General features: G+C 36.6%; 1 protein-coding gene across 6 annotated transcripts in view; it reads left to right on the forward strand.

Annotated features, from left to right (window-relative positions):
• CC1H2orf88 (chromosome C1 C2orf88 homolog) overlaps positions 1 to 20753 on the forward strand; it is a 63966-nt gene that overhangs the window by 5028 nt on the left and 38185 nt on the right. For 2 of the 6 annotated variants that reach the window (XM_019838376.3, XM_019838375.3), the window contains exon 2: positions 19862 to 20085. The exons of 1 other annotated variant lie outside the window; for it this stretch is intronic. The gene's annotated coding sequence lies outside the window, so the exon portion shown is untranslated. Of the gene's footprint in view, positions 1 to 525; positions 666 to 13785; positions 13810 to 19861; positions 20086 to 20753 lie in introns of those variants that run through there. 3 more of the 6 variants (XM_006935430.3, XM_045034145.1, XM_011285429.4) reach the window with 3 other exon arrangements.

Consider the following 20753-nt stretch of genomic DNA (forward strand, 5'->3'; position numbering starts at 1 on the left):
AGAGCTCCATTTGGAAAAAGGGCCATCATACTTTTGCCTTTTATTTTTGCATTACTGAGCACATGACTGCCATCAATACAAAAGTAACACCTTAGAATTCTAGAATGATATCTTTGTTTTCTTTATATGTTTCAAATTCTCAGAATCTGTCTACTAAATATTTTTAAAGTAAGTTCAAATTAAATGAATTGCAGTATTGTTTTTTTGTGAATCAGAGAACCTGAAGGACGATGAGTCTCACATCCACTATTCCATTATTCTGGTCCCTGGACAGCATTTCCACTAGCCTCAAAGGAATTAAGAACAAAGGAAATATGTAGCTCTCAGACTTTTCTAAATACTCCCAGACCTAGAAGGCAAAGATCTTAATCTTTTTGTTCAGGAAATAGACAGGCACAATTCAGTGCCGTCATCAATAATGTTGACCAGAGTCTCTTGCCTTTAATGAAACAGGAGCAGAAAAATTGATTGGGAGGTGGCATGTATCTTATCATAATACCCATCACTGGGTGAAAAGTGCATTTGTGAGCAAATCTAATACTGCCTAGCAACTGTTTCCAGGCAAAGGGGGCTTGGGAGCCAGCTGTGGTTGCCTTTCAGGAGCCACCAGCCTGTTTCTATACACTTCACTATCTGTTTGGGATTATTTGGATTCCAGTTTTAAGGTATGGTTTTTATTGGAAACTCTTAATACTAAACATTTTGCTTTTTAGTGATGGACACAATAAACCTAATATTACTCCTTTTTGTCCCTCTCTAAATATAACTACACAGATTTTTAACCATAATGGAATATGTCTGATGTCAGGAGCTTCTATATTTTAAAAGCTATTTGTTCATTCCTTTTAAACCTGCCAGTTTCTTAAGTGGTCTAAGACCATACCCAGATAAATTTACACCCACTTCTGAGAGCATAAGATGTGGTATTATATATACATCAGAAACTTTAAACTTTTAACTCTCCCCCTGGAAAATCCATCCCTGGCCTTCTTGTGCAGACACTCCTCTCCTTCCAGAGCTGAGCATGATTTATGTTCTTGCCCCTGGCCTCTGCAGCAGGATGTAGCTCAGCTCATAGCAGTGAAGCAGGAGTCCAGAGGAACTGGGGGTTATGCCAGAATTTGATGAGGGGCAAACAGGCCATGCTAGTAAGTAGAAGTCTCTCCAGGGAGAAGAGTGCTCAGAAAACTTAGAGGAATACAGTAAATACCATAGACTCATCCTGGTTGAGTACTTTCTGATACACCTGAGCAGTTCACCACCATCCCCCCTCCCGCCCCCGATTCTGTCCCAGCTGGTTGTTCCTGGAGTCTGCAAAGACTTCCCAAAGTAGACACTTACGTTCAGTCAACCACACGTTCATGCTTTTATCCCCAGGGCTGCTGGAAAGCCTCACTCTCTTTCTGGCTCATTTTCCTCCTGCTGTCCAGTCTCTTCCCTCCATTCCACAGGATCCTCTGAGAGCCCTATCCCTTTGCAAACCTACCTCCCTCATCACATCATTATTATGATGTGAGGTTGAAACCCCAAGGATCTTACTTCATCTCCAGCCCCCTCAAACTGAGCCTGCTCTTTTTCTACAACCATAACCTCATTTTTTATTATTTTTTAAATATGAAATTTATTGTCAAATTGGTTTCCATACAACGCCCAGTGCTACCATAACCTCATTAACAAGAACCAGACTGCCTTCCTCTTTAGCTACCTACGCCGCTTCCAGGCCTTTCTTATTTATTTTCATGAGAAGCCCCTCTGCATTTGGGAGACAGTGTAGCATTCAAAACCACAGGATTTAGATGTGGGCCATGTTTTGGAATGCTGGATAGATCACCCAGCTTTTCTGATCCTCTATTTCCATATCTGGAAAAAGAGGATAAGAATATCATTTTGCAAGTTTATGGAGGTTAATTCATTCTTTCTTGTCACAAACCTTTACTGATTACCACGTGCCAAGCATTTTTCAAAGTACTGAGAAAAACAGTTCTGCCTTCATGAAGCTTGTAGTCTCATGAGATAACAGTTAAGAGTCTGTTTTGGTTTGTCTCTCTTTTTTGTTTGTTGTTTTGTTTCCTAAATTCCACATAGGAGTGAAATCATATGATATTTGTCTTTCTCTGACTAATTTACTTCACTTAGCATTATACTCCCTAGCTCCATCCACGTTGTTGCAAATGGCAAGAATTCATTCTTTTTTATGGCTGAGTAATATTTCATTGTATATATAGACCACTTCTTCTTTATCCACTCACCTGTTGGTGGACACTTGGATTGCTTTCACATTTTGGCTCTTGTAAATAAGGCTGCCATAAACAGAAAGGTGCATGTATCTTTCCAAGTTAGTATTTTCATATTCTTTGGGTAAATACCCAGTAGTGGAATTACTGGATCATATGGTAGTTCTATTTTTAACATTTGAGGAAACTCTTTAATGTTTCCTACAGGGGCTGCCCTAGTTTACCAGTCTGCATTCCCTTCACAGAGTGTTTCCTCTTCTCCACATCCTCGCCAACACTTTTTTTCTTCAGGTTTTTATTTTAGCCATTCTGACAGATATGAGGTGATATCTTATTGTTGTTTTGATTTGCATTTACCTGATGATTAGTGATGTTGAGCATCTTTTCATGTGTTGGCCAACCTTATGTCTTCTTTAGAGAAATGTCTGGTCATTGTCTTCTGCTGTGCATTTTTAATTGGATTGTGTGTGTGTGTGTGTGTGTGTGTGTGTGTGTGTGTGTGTTAAGTTCTATAAGTTCTTTATATATTTTGGACACTAACCTTTTATCAGATATGTCATTTGCAAATACCTTCTCCCATATAGTGGGTTGTCTTTTGGTTTCATTGATTGTTTCCTTCACTGTGAAGAAGCTTTTTGTTTTGATGTAGTCCTAATAGTTTATGTTTTCTTTTGTTTCCCTTGCATCCAGAGACCTATCTAGAAAAAAATGTTGCTGTTGCCAATGTCAGAAAAATTACTGTCTGTGCTCTCTTCTAGGATTTTTATGGTTTCAGGTCTCACATTTAGGTCTTTAATCCACTTTAAGTTTATTTTTGTATATAGTGTAAGAAAATGGCCCAGTTTCATTCTTTTGTATACAGCTGTTTAGTTTTCCCAGAACCATTTATTTAAGAGACTATCTGTTACCTATTGTGTATTCTTACCTCCTTAATCTAAGATTATTTGACCATATAAATATGGGTTTATTTCTGGGCTGTCTATTCTGTCCTATTGATCTAGGTGTCTATTTTTGTGCTGGTACCATACTGTTTTGATTACCACAGCTTTGTAGTATAACTTAAAATCTGGGATTGTGATTCCTCCAGTTTTGGGGTTTTTTTCTTTCCAAGATTGCTTTGGTTATTGGGGGTCTTTTGTGGTTCCATACAAATTTTAGAATTGTTTGTTCTAGTTCTATGAAAAATTCTGTTGGTATTTTGATAGGGATTACATTAAATCTGTAGATTGCTTTGGGTAGTATGGATATTTTAACAGTATTTGTTCTCCCAGTCCATGAGCATGAAATGTCTTGCCATTTGTTTGTGTCATCTCTATCCTCTTTCATCAGTGTTTTATAGTTTTCAGAGTACAGGTCTTTCATCTCTTTGGTTAAGCTTATTCTTAGGTATTTTATTATTTGGGTGCAAATGCAAATGGGATTGTTTGCCTAATTTCTCTTTTTGCTGCTTCATTATTAGTGTATAGAAATGCAGTGGATTTCTGTACATCAGTTTTGTGTCCTGCAATCTTACTGAATTCAACGATCAGTTCTAGTAGTTTTTTGGTGGGGTCTTTAGGGTTTTCCACATATAGTATCATGTCACCTTCAAATAATAAAAGTTTTACTTTTTCTGTACCAATTTAGATGCCTTTTATTCCTTTCTCTTGTCTGATTGTTGTGGCTAGGATTCTGAGTTCTATGTTGAATAAAAGTGGTAAGAGTGGACATCTGACCTTAGGGAGAGTTTTCAGTTTTTCACCATTGAGTACGATGTAAGCTGTGGGTTTTTCATATATGGCCTTTATTATGTTGAGGTATGTTCCCTCTAAAGTGACTTTGTTGAGGGTTTTTATCATGAATGGATGTTGTCCTTTGTCAAATGCTTTTTTCTCCATCTACTGAAATAATCGTATGGTTTTCATCCTTTCTTTTGTTTATGTGCTATATCACATTGATTGATTTGTGAATATTGAACCACCTTTGCGTCCCAGGAATAAATTCCACTTGATCGTGGTGAAAGACTTCTTTAATGTATTGTTGGATTCAGTTTGCTAATATTTGGTGAGGATTTTTGCATCTATGTTCATCAGAAATATTGGTCTGTAATTCTCTTTTTTTGTAGTGTCTTTATTTGGTTTTGGTGTCAGGGTAATGCTGACCTCATATAATGAATTTGGAAGGTTTCTTTCCTCTTCTATTTTTTGGAATAGTTTAAGAAAACTAGGTATTAACTCTTTAATTTTTTTAAATGTTTTTTAGTAGGCTCCACAGCCAACATGGGGCTTGAACTGACAACCCTGAAATCATGGTATACCAACTGAAATAGCCAGGTACACCCCTAACTCTTCTTTAAATATTTGGGTGTATTCACCTGTGAAGCTCTCTGGTCCTGGACTTTTGTTTGTTGAGAGTTTTATGATTACTGATTCAATTTAATTGCTGGTAATCAGTCTGTTCAAATTTTCTACTTCTTCCTGATTCAGTTTTGGGAGGTTATATGTTTCTAGAAATTTATCCATTTCTTCTCAGTTGTCCAATATGTTGGCATATAATTTTTAATAATATTCTCTTATAATCCTTTGTATTTCTGTGGCATCCATTGTTATTTCTCCTCTTTCATCTCTGATTTTGTTTATTTGAGTTTTTTCTCTCTCTTTATATTTTTTTGATTCATCTGATTAAAGGTTTATCAATTTATTGACCAACCAGCGCCTGGTGTTATTGATCTCTTGCATTGTTTTTTTTAAGATTTTATGTCATTTGTTTTTGCTCTAATCTTTATGATTTCCTTCCTTCTACTGGTTTGAGTTTTGTTTGTTTTTCTTTTTCTAGTTCCTTTAGGTGTAAAGTTAAGTTGTTCATTTGAGATCTTTCTTGCTTCTTGAGGTAGGCCTGTGTTGCTATGAACTTCACTTTTAGAACAAATTTTGCTGCATCCCAAAGATTTTGGATTTTTGTGTTTTCATTTTCATTTGCCTCCATGTATATTTTGATTCCTTGGTTGACCCATTCATTGTTTAGTAGCATATTATTTAAACTCCATGTATTTGTGCTCTCTACAGATTTTTTTTATGGTTGATTTCTAGATTCATAGCATTGTGTTCAGAAAAGATGCATGGTATGACTTTCATCTTTTTGAATTTATTGAGACTTATTTTTGGCCTCATATGTGATCTATTGTGGAAAATGTTACATATGAGCTTGAAAAGAATGTGTATTCTGTTTTAGGATGGAATGTTCTGAATATATCTGTTAGATCCCTGTGGTCCAATGTGTCATTCAAAGCCTGTTTCCTTGTTGATTTTCTGTTTAGCTGATCTATCCATTGATGTAAGTGGGGTGTTAAAGTTGCATACTTGTATTGTGTTACTATTGATTACTTTATTTATGCTTGTTATTAACTACTTTATGTTTTTGGGTTCTTTCATGTTGGGTGCATAAATATTTGCAATTGTTATATATTCTTTTTTTTTTAATGTTTATTTGTTTTTGAGAGAAAGAGAGAGAGAGACAGAGACAGAATGTGAGTAGGCAAGGGGCAGAGAGAGAGTGAGATAGAATTTGAAACATGCTCCAGGCTCCAAGCTGTCAGCACGGAGTCTGACATGCAGCTTGAACCCATGGACCGTGAGATCATGATCTGATCCGAAGCTGGACGCTTAACTGACTGAACCCCCCCAGGCGCCCCTATATTCTTTTTTTAAGTTTATTTGTTTTTAAGTTCATTTATTTGGGGGGGGGGCAAAGAGAGAGGGAGAGAGAGAATCTCAAGTAGGCTCTACACCATCAGTGTAGAGCCCAATGTGGGGCTTGATTTCATGAACCATGAGATCATGAATTGAGCTGAAGCCAAGAGTCAGACGCTTAAGGGATAGAGCCACCCAGGTACCCTGTTATATATTCTTGTTGGGTTGTTCCTTTTATAATTATGTAGTGTCCTTCTTTGTCTCTTATTACAGTCTTTGTTTTAAAATCTATTTTGTCCAATATAAGTATTGCTACCCCAGCTGTCTTTTCACATCCATTTGTATGAAAAATACTTCACCATCCCTTGGCTTTCAATCTGCTTGTATCTTAGGTCTGAAATGAGTCTCTTGTAGGCAGCATATGGATGGGTCTTGCCCTTTTATCCTTCTGTGCCCTTATATCTTTTGACTGGAGTATTTAGTCTATTTACATTCAAAGTAATTATTGACAGGTGTGTGCTTACTGCCATTTTTGTTTCGTATTTTGTGGTTGTTTTTGTAGTTCTCTTTTCTTTTCTTCTCTTGCTCTCTCCTCTCACAGTTAGTTGGCTTTCTGTAGTGATATACTTGATATACTTTCTGTAGTGATATACTTTCTCTTTACTTTTTGCATATCTATGACTGGTTTTTGATTTGTGGTTACCATTTAGTTTGTTTATAACATCTCATGCATATGGAAGTCTGTATTAAGTTGATGGTCACTTTAAGTTTGAACCCATTCTTTACTCCTCTACTCTCCATGTTTTAGGTATATAGTGTCCTACTTTACAAACTTATTTTGTGATTTCCTTGACTGATTTTTATAGATAGACTTATTTTTTACTTCTTTAGTGCTTTCTACTTTTTTTACTCCTACTTATGGTCTTTCTTTTCTACTCAAAGAGTCCTCTTTAACATATCCTGTAGGGCTGGTTTGGTGATCATGAATTCCTCTAACTTTTGTTTGTCTGGGAAACTCTTTATCTCTCCTTCTATTCTGAATGAAGACCTTGCTGGATAGAGTATTCTTGGCTGCAGGGTTTTTTTCCTTTTAGCACTTTGTATATATCATGCCACTCCCTTCTGGCTTGTAAAATTTCTGCTGAAAAAATCCACTGGTAGCCTTATGAGGTTTCTCTTGTATGCAACTGTTTTATTTTTCTTGTTGTTTTTAAAATTCTCTTTTAATCACTACTTTTTGCCATTTTAATTACCATGTGTCTTGGTGTGGACCTCTTTGGGTTGATTTTGTTGGGGCCTCTCTGTGCCTCCTGGATCTGGATTTCTGTCTCCCTCCCCATATTCAGGAAGTTTCCAGCTATTATTTCTTCAAATAAATTTTCTGCCCCCTTCTCTCTCTCTTCTTCTTCTGGAATCCCTATCGTGTGAATGTTATTATGCCTGATGGCCTATTTTCATTTCTAGTCTATTTCATTTCATTTCAAGTCTATTTTCATTTGTTTGCTCTTACCTGTTCAGCTTGATTATTTTCCATTAGTCTGTCCTCCAGTTTGCTGATCCATTCTTCTGCTCTCTATCTATTGTATTTTTTATTTGATTTATTGAGTTCTTCACCTCTGAGTGATTCTTTTTTATGTTTTCTATCCCTTTGTTAAGGGTCCTACTGAGGTTTTTCACGCTTTTCTCAAATCTAGGAATATCTTTATGACCACTCTGAGGTTAGTAAACAAATTACCCTCCTATATACCCTAGGCATTTTTCAAACTGCTGCTTCTATGCTGTGTCTCTGAGGGGCTGTTTGTTGTGCTGTCTCTTTAAGGGAGGGAACTGAGTTTTCTCTGACCTTTCTGGCTCTTCCAAAGCCAAGTCGTTGATTTTTAAAGTTCTAGGTTTTAAGTCTTGCTGATTATAAGAACTCATGAAATCTGGCCCCTCTGGTGTTCAAAGCCAAATGTTGTGGGGATTCGTCTTTCCCATGTGAGTACACCAGGGTGAGAATCTATTTCTCTCCACTCTCTGTGCTATTGGCTCCTTCCCTCCTGCAGACACTCCTGTAGGTCTCTTTAGCTCTGGATCACATCTCTGCCCTTCCTACCTTCTTCAGTGTGGCCTCTTCCCTATACTTAGCTGTTCTGCCAGCCTTCAGGGTGTTTTCTGGTTTATTTACACTAATGTGAATGCTATCTAGTTGTATCCATGGGACAAGGCAAACTTAGGGTCCTCCTACTGTACCATCTTCCTCAGAAGTCTACATTATAATTGCAAATGCATAGTAATTTAAATTACTTTAGCATGTTTTAATATCTGGTAAGGATAGTACCCTTATTGTTATCAGAATTTTCTAGGCTATTTTTCTTTGTTCATGTGTTTTTTTTCATGAGAACTTTAAAACTGGTTTATCTAGTTCCAGAAAATCACCTTTATTTTTATTATAATTGTTTCTTGGTAATTTATAAATGTAACATACTGCCTTGTGATATTGAATCTTCCTATCAAAGAACACAGTATGTCTTTACATTTGTTCAGATTAACTTTTATATCCTTTGTATTAGAACAATTCTCTTTTAGTTCTGCATATTTCATAATGTCTTGATTATTTTGAATTTTATTGTTATTGAAATGGGATTTACTTGTTTATTATTTTAAGTCAAATTTGTATGTATTTATTTTAATTCTGTATGTTACTCAATTTCTCTTTATGAATAAATTTATATTCTGCTTGATGCCAGCAGACTAGGTCTGAGGACCATCCAAGAGGGTCCTTGGCTTCACACAGGAAGGAAATCAAATGTGAGCCAGCTGGAGGTGAAAACAGAGTTTACTGAAGATCTAGAGAGAGTAGATATGAGACAGAGTGAGTGTCTGAGAGACTCAGAAAGGAAAGGAGGGAGTCTCATCTTTGGGATCAGGGTTTTTTTGGTTTTTGTTTTGTTTTTTTGTGGGGTTTTTTGTGGGGTTTTTTGGGTTTTTTGTTTTTTTGTTTTTGTTTTTTTGTTTTGTTTTGGTTTGGTTTTTTTTTGAGGATGGAGTTCTCATGTATGTGTACATGTACAAGCATTCAGGAACCAGTTAGAACAAAGAGCCCAGGTGTCATTCCTTGGAGTCAGGGGGTCTTGGCATTGAGATGTCTAGCACTGATAGTCTGGAATGTGCATTTGATAGCTCCCTCTAGTCATTCTCACCTGGTCCTTCTTTAGATGTTATTTATCCTAGAGAACCATTAACTCCTTGTCCCTTACATGGAGGATATATGCTCTTTACAAGACATGTGTAAGGTGGGGGGGGGGGGGGTGCAGGTCCTAGCAAAAACAGAAGCAGGAAAAACGAGCAAAAGGCAGATTTTTATGGAGTCCTTTAGTTTCCCTGTCTCGTTGTTACCTTGCTGAATTGTTTGTCATCATTTTCATTTGTTATCTCTTGGATTTTCCAGGTGTACAATCATACTATCTACAAATATGTAGTTTTTATTTTTCCAACTGTTACACCTTTAATTATCTGTGGTATTGGAGTTATTGGACAATCAATTAGACAATATGAAGTAGTAGTGGTGATTGTGGACATCTTTGTCTATTTCCTGACTTTGTGAGAAACATCTCCAGTGTTTCTCCATTGGGAAATATGCTAGCCTTAGGGCTGATATAAAATATGTATAAGCATATAAAGGAAGTTTTCATCAACTCTTATTTTGAGTTCTTTTTAAAGAATCTAGAGTAGATTTGATTTTTATCAAATGCCTTTTCAACAGCTATGTACATGAACAGAATTTTTCTCCATGGATACTTTAATATGTTATAACACATTAATATATTTTGTACTGTTGAGCCATTCTTGTGCAAGTGGTGGGGAGGAAACCCATTTGATTATGATCCATTATTCTCTTAATGTTTGTTAATAATTTATTATCTTTTTCAATTGATATTCAACAGTAAAATTGATCATCTTTTTTTGCAATTTATCAGGTTTTTGTATCAAAGTCATAATTTATAAAATAATCTGGAAGTTTTCATTTTTCTAATATCTGGGACAGTTTAAATAGCATTAGAATTACCTATCTCTAAAGATTCCTTTGTGAGACAAGACAATGGTACTTTTTAGGGGTGGAATACACATTTGCAACATACAAAAGCAACAATTAGTTTGCAACCACTTCTTTAGGCTTTTCCTCAATTCTAACACACAATTTTAGTATTAGTGTTTAACCTTGGTATTCTTAACTATACTTACGCTACTACAACCTAATTCATCTATTTCAATGGAAATTGAGCTCTGAAGAATTTCCAAATCTTCTGGGGTTTTAGTTGATTACATTTTCTTGAAACATTATCCATCTTAACCAGGTTTATTTACTTTCTAGAGTTGTATGCAGTAACTTCTTAATCCTCTTTGTTTCTGTGATTATTTCCATCTCTTCATATCTTTTTTTTTTTTAACCATTTGATCTATTTTGGATTGGAAAGTATATTAAAGTGTTCTATTTTTAGTGCGTTTCTGTTTCTCCTTGTATATTCTATAGCTTTTACTTCATGAGAGTTATTGCTAAGTTATTTGGTACATAGATATTCATATCATATCTTCCTTGTCAATTCTTCCCTTTAGCATTGAGGTCTTTTAAAATTGCTTTTTGGTTTGGATTATGTATTCATACATATCAAAACCATGGTCCATATTTTCTTTTTGTTCGTATTTGCTCATCCTTTTTAAAAAATGTTTTTATTTATTTATTTTGAGGGGGATAGAGAGAGGATCCCAAGCAGGCTCCATTCTGTCAGTGCAGAACCCCACGTGTTGCTTGATCTCATGAACCATGAGATCATGACCTGAGCCAAAATCAAGAGTCAAATCCTTAACCAACTGAACTACCTGGGCACCCCTCATCCTTTTATTTTTATCTTTACTGAATTGCATTGCCTTAGGAGTATATTTTGTTTCGGGCTGAGTTTTGCTTTACAATAGCAGTAGGACTTGTATCATGCACACAAACCTCAAAAGTCACATTTTCTTATGTTCCACTGGACAAAGCAAGTTGTACAGTTGAGTCTGGATTTAAGGGGTGGAGAAATAAACTCCACTCTCAGGGAGAAGTTGTAAAATACTGTGGCGATTTGAGCAGAGACTTAGTCCACTCCAGGCAACAAGATAGACTGCCCATGTGGGAGCTAATGGGGAATGGAGAAGAGATATATACCTGCAGGCAGATCTCCCACCTGAGACCCTTTTTCCAAGGCTTATTTAAGGATCCATACAAGTATTAGAAGAGAAAGCCAGCATTTGAACATGTTCACAGTTCATTGATGGACACTCAGTGTTAGTCACAGAAGCAGGGACTCACAACACTGTAATTTGCCCCAGTGCAGGAAAGAGACATTTTTCTTTCTTCTCTCTACAAATACAGAAGAGCTAGAAAGAGGCTGAGACAGTTTCTGGGAGCCAGAGCCTTGTCTGTCCTTCTCATTCTAAGCTGACAGAGCCATAGTTTTAACCTAAGTTAAGGGAGGATCGGAGAAAAACTAAACAATCCAAATTATGTATTTCTGATAACTGGAAATGACTGAATGACTGTAGAATCAGGCCAAGATCATTGAAGGAGCCTCTCCACAACAGAAAAGAGAAATTTAACAGAGCACAGAGAAGAGATTGAGGAAAAGAAATAAGAAGCAGAGATGGAAAACAAAGGAGAAAATGTGGCATAACTAATAAAGCAAGGTCCTCAAGGAAATCGAAAGGGTTGGCTGGAGTTAATATAGCCTGGTCTTCAATAGGAAGAAACAAATTTCATCCTCCAAGAATGGAGGAAAAGCTGTTAAGAATGGGTATGAATACAGGTGATTATGCATACAGGAGTCTGGAAAGCTGATAACCTCAATTCTCTTAATGAAGTAGGAAGTGAGGATGTCTGATGAGAATAAGGACAGCTTGAACAGTGAGGAAAATTTATAATGTTCATTGAATGAAATACTGGGGTCAGAATTGACCTAAGGTGGTAAACAAAAGTAAATTACCTTTTTTCTCTGCTAGCAACAAGTTATAAAAGAGAAAAAAACCCCAAAAGGCCATCTAAAAAAATAAAATGTTATATAAAGGCATCAAGGGGTGCCTGGGTGGCTCAGTCAGTTGAGCGTCCGACTTTGGCTCAGGTCATGATCTCGCGGTCTGTGAGTTCGACCCCGTGTAGGGCTCTGTGCTGACAGCTCAGAGCCTGGAGCCTGCTTTGAATTCTGTGTCTCCCTCTCTCTCTGCCCCTTCCCTGCTCATGCTCTGTCTCTCTCTCTGTTAAAAATAAACATTAAAAAAATTTTTTTAATTAAAAAAAGACATCAAACAATATGTCTTTAGACAGAAAGATACAATATGAAAAAACTATGAATTCTCCCCAAATTAAGGAAATGTAATATAATTGTAATTTAAATTTGACAAATATTTGGGAGGAATTGGCTAAAGTGATCTTAAAGTTTATGTGAGATAATACATGAATAGAAGACTCATGAGGAATGATTAGCCTTACAAGAGTAAAACATATCACAACCTCCTTACATTGGCTTCGGTTTGGGCTTAGTAAGAGACAAGTCGGAGGACAGAAGAGAGAGAGCTCAGAAATAGATTCCAGTACATGTGGGTATTTGATATGTAACAAAAATGGTATTTCAGTTAAAAGGGATAAGATGGGTTATTTTTAAAATGGTGGTGACCTAACAGTGTATTCATCTGGAAAAGAGTATTTCAAGAAGTTCCAGGTTGATTAAAGAAAAGAAGGAAAAAATAATAGGTTTCATATGCAAGAAATATTCCTCAAGTTGTTGATTAACTGAGATAGGACTTAGAAGCTATGAAAGAAAATACACACATAATTTAAAAATTTAATCCATTTAAAAAGGATTAAACATCAACCAAAAGGAAGTGAACGTTGTGCTTCAACATAAACTTAACTTTAAAAAAAGAAGCAATGGGGGGTTCCTGGGTGGCTCAGTTGGTTGAGCATCTGACTCTTGGTTTCGGCTCAGGTCATAATCCCAGGATCATGGGCTCAAGCCCTGAATTGGGCTCTGTGCTGAGTGGGGAGCCTACTTAAGATTCTCTTTTTATCCCTCAGTCCCTTTCCCCCACTTGTGCTCTCCCTCTCTCTCTCTCTAAAATAAATAAATAAATCAGGGTGCTTGGGTGTATCAGTTGGTTGAGCATTGGACTCTTGATTTGGGCTCAGTTCGTGATCCCAGCATTGTGGGATAGAGCCCCAAGAGCCTCATGTTGGGCTCCATGCTGAGAGTGAAGGCTTCTTAATATTCTCTCTCTCCCTCTGCCCCTCTCCCCTTCTTGTGCTCTCTCTCTCTTTAAAATTAATTAATTAATTAATTTAAAAAAGAAAGAAAAACCAAATAAGTTTCAATAATAATAATAATAAAATTAAAAAGGAAATCATAACTTGGGGAAATGACCTGAAATACATGATAGAGGTTTAAGCTATATAAAAAGTACTTACAAATGGATAAAAACACAAATAGCCAAAAAGAAAAAACGGGCAAATGAGATTGGGAGAAAGCAAATCCAAGAGGTCACTAAACATGAATTCATGCCCAACTTTGCTAGGAGTTAGGGAAATGCAAATAAAATAACATCAATATATTACTGCATAGACATTAGATGAGCAAAAGTGAAAAGGGGAAGTACCTCTTGCTGAAGACATTCAGGGAAAGGGTACTTTCTTGTATGCGGAAATGGTAACTGTTTCAGCCTTTTTAAAAAGAAATATGACTTAGCCATTGAAATTAATAATATATTTATCTCTCCCACTCTTAGGATCCTGTCCCATGGAAATAAAATCACTGCTAGATGAGATCTACATACAATTATGTGTGTTGTAGCACTGTTTATAACAGTCAAAGACTGAACACAAAGTAAATGCCCCTCAGTTGGTGAGTGACTAAGTAATGATGGCACCCCCACATCATGTAGTATTATGCAGCCATTAAAAGAAGTAAATAAGGTTCTTAAAAAGCATGTGCCCTGAGCTAGGAACTCATTTGGTCCTTACAACAACTTAGTAGGTGGTGGTAATTTTACAGGTAAGAAAACTAAAACACAATTTTTTAAGTTACCCAAGGCCTCACACATCTGTATTCAAAATTACTACATTTTTTCCTTATGCCAAGATCACCTCCAACATTAAACAGTTACTTGGAGAAATTTTCATAACACTGTGTAGTGCAAAAATATTAACATAGAGAAGCATATATAATGAGATATTATTATTATAAAAACAAATGACCACCTAAATTTTGTTAACATATACATACACATGCACACACACACACCACACAGCATGCTATATATCTAGAATATATTTGTATACTAGAAAAAGTAAGAACCGCTACACATGAGGTTGTTAACCTTATTCCTTATGGAAGAAGCATATTTACTATTCATAGTAAAAAAAATTATGTAAGCTGTAATCCCAAGAGCTATTTATGAAAGAATGACTTTCTGAGGGGAAGAGTGGATTCTACATGAGTTTTACGTTCACCTTGTTTTTTTTATTTTTTAATTGTATATATTTTTTATTTATTTATTTATTTATTTATTTATTTATTTATTTATTTTCTCAATATATGAAATTTATTGTCAAATTGGTTTCCATACAACACCCAGTGATCATCCCAAAAGGTGCCTTCCTCAATACCCATCACCCACCCTCCCCTCCCTCCCACCCCCCATCAACCCTCAGTTTAATTGTATATATTTTTTAATTAGAATGCCTGATTGAGGGAAGAGAAAGCTATATTCATTGGGAGGGAAAAATCTAAGTTAATGGGGATATAATAATAATACATCTATAAAGACACCTGAAGATTATTTCCACACATCTCTAGAACTTAAAAAGTTAATGCTAACAAGAGAAAGTATAGTGATAGTACACAAGACTTAATGTGTAAGACTCTAAATATCAGGTCATGAAAGAACAGTTTTTTAGCAGAAGTTAAATTTACTCTACATTTTAGAATGTAAGCAGACCCTTCAAATAAGCAGTTTCATTTTAAAAATTGGGTGCCATACTATTTTTTACACTAATTAATTTGAAGCAACTTAAACACTGTTTCACTTATTGAACAGAAACCAGTAAGAAATTATTTTTATAATTCTATATAAATACTTATATATTTTAGATGAGTTCTATTATACACAAACTATAATCACATTACTTTTAACATTATTGATAAAATTATAAATTCTTGAGGTGATCCACAGTCTCATATTATCACTAAGAAGTTTATCTTTTTGATTCTATTCAACATGGACAAGATCACCTTAAACATTAAGCAGTCACCAGGTGGAAAGAAAGGGTGAACGCAGGCCCTGAAGTTCCCGCTGAACAAGGGAAAGTGACATAAGAGGCTGACATAAAAAAGCGATGAAGTGTAGCAGAGAGTATGAACACAGGGCAAAGGCCTTAAGAAGCAGGGAATGCTCACGTTGGCAGACAGGAGTGGGCCGGAGAATTTTATTCATTTTGCAGGAGAAAGCTTATCCTCAGGGCAGGGCCAGGATTCCCATTGGGCCCGGAGGAGAGGTTTCTAGGACAAGAAGAGGGTATAGGAGCTTGAGGAAAATGGGATTAAGATTCTCAGGGCTGCAGTGAAAGGGGCTGAGGTAAAGCATAACGGTGGGATTTCACCAGAGCTGAGAAACAAAGGTGTAAGGGGTCCGAGTTGTGATGAAGCACTTGGCTTCCTCCCTGCACATGATAGGCCTCCACCCAGTTTGGTACAAATTCTACTGGTGCTGTAGCTGCCTAAGATTACCATGTGGTCTGACCTGTCTTGGGGTCTTGTGTACAAGGGCCTTTGACAGTAGTGGAGCCAAAGGGCAAGACCTCCTAGGGGGTCATGCAAGTTCTAGATGAGTCTGTTGTGCTGAGTTGTTGTATTCTCACTTCTATACAAATCACTATCAATGGCATTTTTGTGAGTATAAAATATTCACTCTTTGATCAATATCTGGAGATCTTAGATGCTTTTCATCAAATTCAGGACGTGCCCTATTCCGCTTTGGGAAGCGGTGCTGCTAGAGTGGCACAGTTCTGTCACATTTGGCTGGGAGTGGGACTCATTTCTTTGATGATCCTTTGTTTTGTGAAGCGTGGTGTTCCAAGTTCTCTTTCCCTGAGGCCTAGGCTGATGACTGCTTTGTAACCACACTCCTCTAGCCAACATGAAATAAAGTAATAGAGCTTGCCAATAACATTCAATTATCTCAGATTGAGAGATCACTTACAGAAAAAAAGCTGAATTCAGTGACTCACAAAACCAGACTCTTGGCATATATGGAAGGAGAAAATGTCAAGGAAGTCAGTGAAGAAAAACGCAAAAAGGTTCAAGTTGTAGTAATCCATTCTAAAAAGCCATTGTTGGCCCCCTGAACTTCTGTTCTTTAACTTCTGAAACCACTGCCTTTATCTGAAAACATTAAGCTGCTATGAACTAGAATTTGCCAATGCCAAACTGGAAATCATTTATGGGTTTTGAATTTCATTGCAAATAAAACTTTATTAAACACTTCCTTTTAATATTCCAATTTAAAGTTGAGAGTTGACACCATTCTTTAGATCCAGGCAGCTTCACTGGCAGTTCATTTTTGGGTTTCTTTTTGTTCATTTTTGAAGATGTAATTATGAACTTTTTGAGGACAATCATGGAATATTTGATCTTCTCATGGATCTGGTTTTGATGCGACTTTCAATCTCAGGTTACTTTGATCTTTTTGGTTTGTTTCTTAAGTTAAGTTGCTTTGCAAGCATCTACATATTTAAAGGACTCAGAGTAGGTTAAGCTAATGGTCATTTATGAACTGCCTTTAGATATTATCACCATGCTCTATTCCTATCCAACTATTCCCACTTGCCTTGATGGCACTAGAAGAAGGGTTTTTTTTTAAGCCATGGTCATAGGCATATATGTTCATGTTACTCCTGGAGGATCCCCCACCTCAAAATGCCAAGCTCAAAGTATTGGGTTCTTGGTCTTTTTTTTACAATTCTTATGAAAATTGCATAGCTTACCATAGCTTATGCTGAAAGAACATACTTTGAAATTTGTTTTCTCCAGTGATATTTACAAGGTATGATTAAATAAAACTTGTGTGTTGACTTACGGAATGGGAAACAAATTAGAATTTTAGGGCATACTTCTTTGTCATTTAATGCAAGTATGACTAGACTTTTGTGTTTGACCCACACTGACGAGGCAAAGTGACAAGAAGGCAAATGTTTTATGTAATTTTTAGCTCTCTTTCTTCATCTGGGATTTTTAAAAAGAGAAATAGGCTTTGAAAAATTAAAGATATTAAATAATAACCACAAAAGGACTGTAGCATGAGGAATGTCTGATTCCAAGTTAGGTAAAGTGTATAAACTCCATGAACAGCTTTTAATTCTTAATAAACAGTGAAATCTTCAAATGATGCCACACATCCATTTGCAGTTATGTAAAAATCTAGTCATACTTGCTTCAAATCAGAAAGAAATGTATTATATTCCAGATTGTTTCCCTAAATGGAACCGTGGTTTCATTCAGCTAAATTCTATAAATTTATAGCCAATAGTTATAGAAAAATTCAATACTATTTCATGTTATGTGAAGTCAAAGTCATATGATTGAACTGTATATGAATAAGAACCACTACATAAAGTATGAGTATGTAAATATTTACTGTAAAATATATAAAATATTGAAAGGAAATATATTGAAAAAACAGTAAGAAGTTTTATCTTTGAATAACATACTGATTTTTTATTATGTTTAATCTTTTATGTTATTTTTTAATGTTTATTTATTTTTAAGAGGTGGGGGGGAGGAGCAGAGAGAGAGGGAGACAGAGGCTTGTGCTGACAGCACCGAGCCCGATGTGGGGCTCAAACTCACAAACCGTGAGATCGTGACCTGAGCCGAAGTCAGATGCTTAACCGACTGAGCCACCCAGGCACCCCCTTTTTTTTTTAAGTAAGCTCTATGACCAGCGTGGGGCTTGAATTCACAACACTGAGGTCAAGCATCCCATGCTCTACAGACTGAGCCAACCAGGCACCTCTATTCTGTTTAATCTTTTTTTTTTTCAACGTTTTTTTATTTTGGGGACAGAGAGACAGAGCATGAACGGGGGAGGGGCAGAGAGAGAGGGAGACACAGAATCGGAAACAGGCTCCAGGTTCTGAGCCATCAGCCCAGAGCCTGACGCGGGGCTCGAACTCACGGACCGCGAGATCGTGACCTAGCTGAAGTCGGACGCTTAACCGACTGCGCCACCCAGGCGCCCCACTATTCTGTTTAATCTTGAAAGAACTAATGGTTAGAATTAATTTAGCTCTGGTCAATCAGTAATAGTCTTCAATGAAACCTAATAAAATACTGATATATGAAGAATGATAAAATGTAACTTGATAGTTGGTCTTGATTCATAGATAAGCAAATAGTTTTTTCTAAGAGACCTGAAATTTTTTGAAGCTTCCCAATTATTTAGGGATAAAACCAGGGCTTTAACTCAAGTCTCTTGATTACTAGATTTATAATTAAATTAAACATTTTCTCAAAAATAATACATGATGAAAAAGTGAATGCAAATATGAGAGGGAAAACTATTTAATCAATCGTCAGTGGTTTTCTGAGTTCCCAACCCATCTTCTGTTTTTATTTATTTATTTATTTTTTTAATTTTTTTTTTTTCAACGTTTATTTTTGGGACAGAGAGAGACAGAGCATGAATGGGGGAGGGGCAGAGAGAGAGGGAGACACAGAATCGGAAACAGGCTCCAGGCTCTGGGCCATCAGCCCAGAGCCTGACACGGGGCTCGAACTCACAGACCGCGAGATCGTGACCTGGCTGAAGTCGGACGCTTAACCGACTGCGCCACCCAGGCGCCCCACCCATCTTCTGTTTTTAAAGGGTAATTTTCTGATGCTGTTTTTTATAGTTGGAGGTAATTCTAAAATAGGCCACGTATTCTGCTTTTCTCATTTTTGCTTAAGTTGTGGAGGGAACAGCTACATATCCAGAGTCGTCTGTCAGTCTTGTCAGCTATGCAGGACTGAGCCAGCTGTAGAGAAGAAACTCAATTTTAGCTGCTGTTGAAAAGAAACTTCCACTAATTTCAGTACCAGTGCCAGTGCTTGAAGGAAGACTTTACACAAAAAAATCCTTGCCTCCAGAAATTATCAGTAACACTTTCTATTAACTTGTCACCGTGCTTGCCTTTATCAGCTCTGCATGGATGGCCCAATATGATTGAACCCAGAATGCAGTTTGTACCAGTCTTTAAAAGGCATTTCTTTACTCTACCCAAATGGCATACCTACTAATTTAATGGACGTTCCATCTAAAATTATACTAGATTTTTTTTTCATAACACATCTGGGCTTCCTAGGCCTATAATTTAAACAAGTAGCAAGTGTTCTGCAGGCATAATCATTCATTTTTTTAACTTTTGCCATGTCCTTTTAATAGAGAGATCTGTCAGACTCACTATATGACAGAATATTAGTTTTTTGTTTGGGGGGGGTTTTTTTTTTTTTTTTAACCTTTCATCAACCTTTGATTCCTGGAGCAGGAATCAGTTATGAGATAAAATGTAACAGTTCAATACAGACAGTCCCCCACGGCTTTACAGATGGTTATGCAGAAGCAGAGCTGAGCAGTGGAAGTATTCTCTTGTATTTGCCAGTGCATTGAAATAGGAATAGATTCTGGATTTACTCTTGGATAAACAGGTTACTTTTTGTTTGTTTGTTCAGCTGCCAAAAAGAAAAGACCTATAATCAGATGATAGGAGTTTATTATTCAGAACCAGGAGTGACCTTAGAAGACTATTAGTTGTACTCTCTAATCACAGCCAGAAAGAAAGAAGATGGTATCAGTTCAACTATTCCAAACCAAGGACTTTAGTTTTGGTAGACATCTTACCAATATTACTCTCCTCAGCCACTCTAGGCAATGAAGTAGTTGGGACAAAAATGGAGTGAAAATCTTGGGAAGGAAATAAGCCCTAAATGCGGAACATTTACATGGAAGAGAAACTTGTCATTAAAACTCCATGAAAAGAAGGTTTGGAAAAGACCAAAGAATTGCGAATAGAGCTACAAAGGCAACATCTGAGAGAAACAAGTTTTACTACAATCTCTACTACTACATTTACGACTACTGAGGTAAGGTGGTAAGGCTTTATGCCTTTTGTTTTCTTCATCAGTAAAACTGGAAGAATAATATCCCCATGTTCACTTACCAGGAAAATCCAAGCTGACTATCCAAGAACCTTGCTTAAGATTTATCAATAATAAATAAATAAATAACACTTCAGTTCTGATAGACATATCAGAGGATTCCTTTGGAGTTTCCTTAAGATGTTGGGTACATGGGAGCATTTATAGGAGGCATTTTAAAGAAGATATTTATGGCACTGGGTACTGCCCATCAGAGTTGATGGATTAGGAGAGGTATAAGAGGAATGCTGCCTGGAACTGCGGCCAGATTTAATAGGCCATTGTGTGAACAACTGAGATTTTAGACTCAGGCGTGGGTTCAAATTCAAGTTCTAGCTTCCATTTCCTCATATTTAAAACAGAAATTATACATACCGCAAAGTGTTACTGGGAGGATTAAATGAGATAGTGTGTGGAAGGCCATTGTGGCTCCCAGCACATAGTGGGTGCTCAGTAAATAGTCATTATCATTGTTACCTCTAAGTTATACTAGCTCCCTATTTCCTCAAGCAACGTTATCAGTTAAGTGAAATATCACAAGCCATAAAATATCCCCATGTGGATAGACTGTTGCTTATTTTGAATCAGCTAGAATTCTTCCTTGCATACCAATT

The sequence above is a fragment of the Felis catus genome, chromosome C1 (genome assembly GCF_018350175.1).
Source record: "Felis catus isolate Fca126 chromosome C1, F.catus_Fca126_mat1.0, whole genome shotgun sequence".
In the NCBI taxonomy this organism is placed as follows: Eukaryota; Metazoa; Chordata; class Mammalia; order Carnivora; family Felidae; genus Felis; species Felis catus.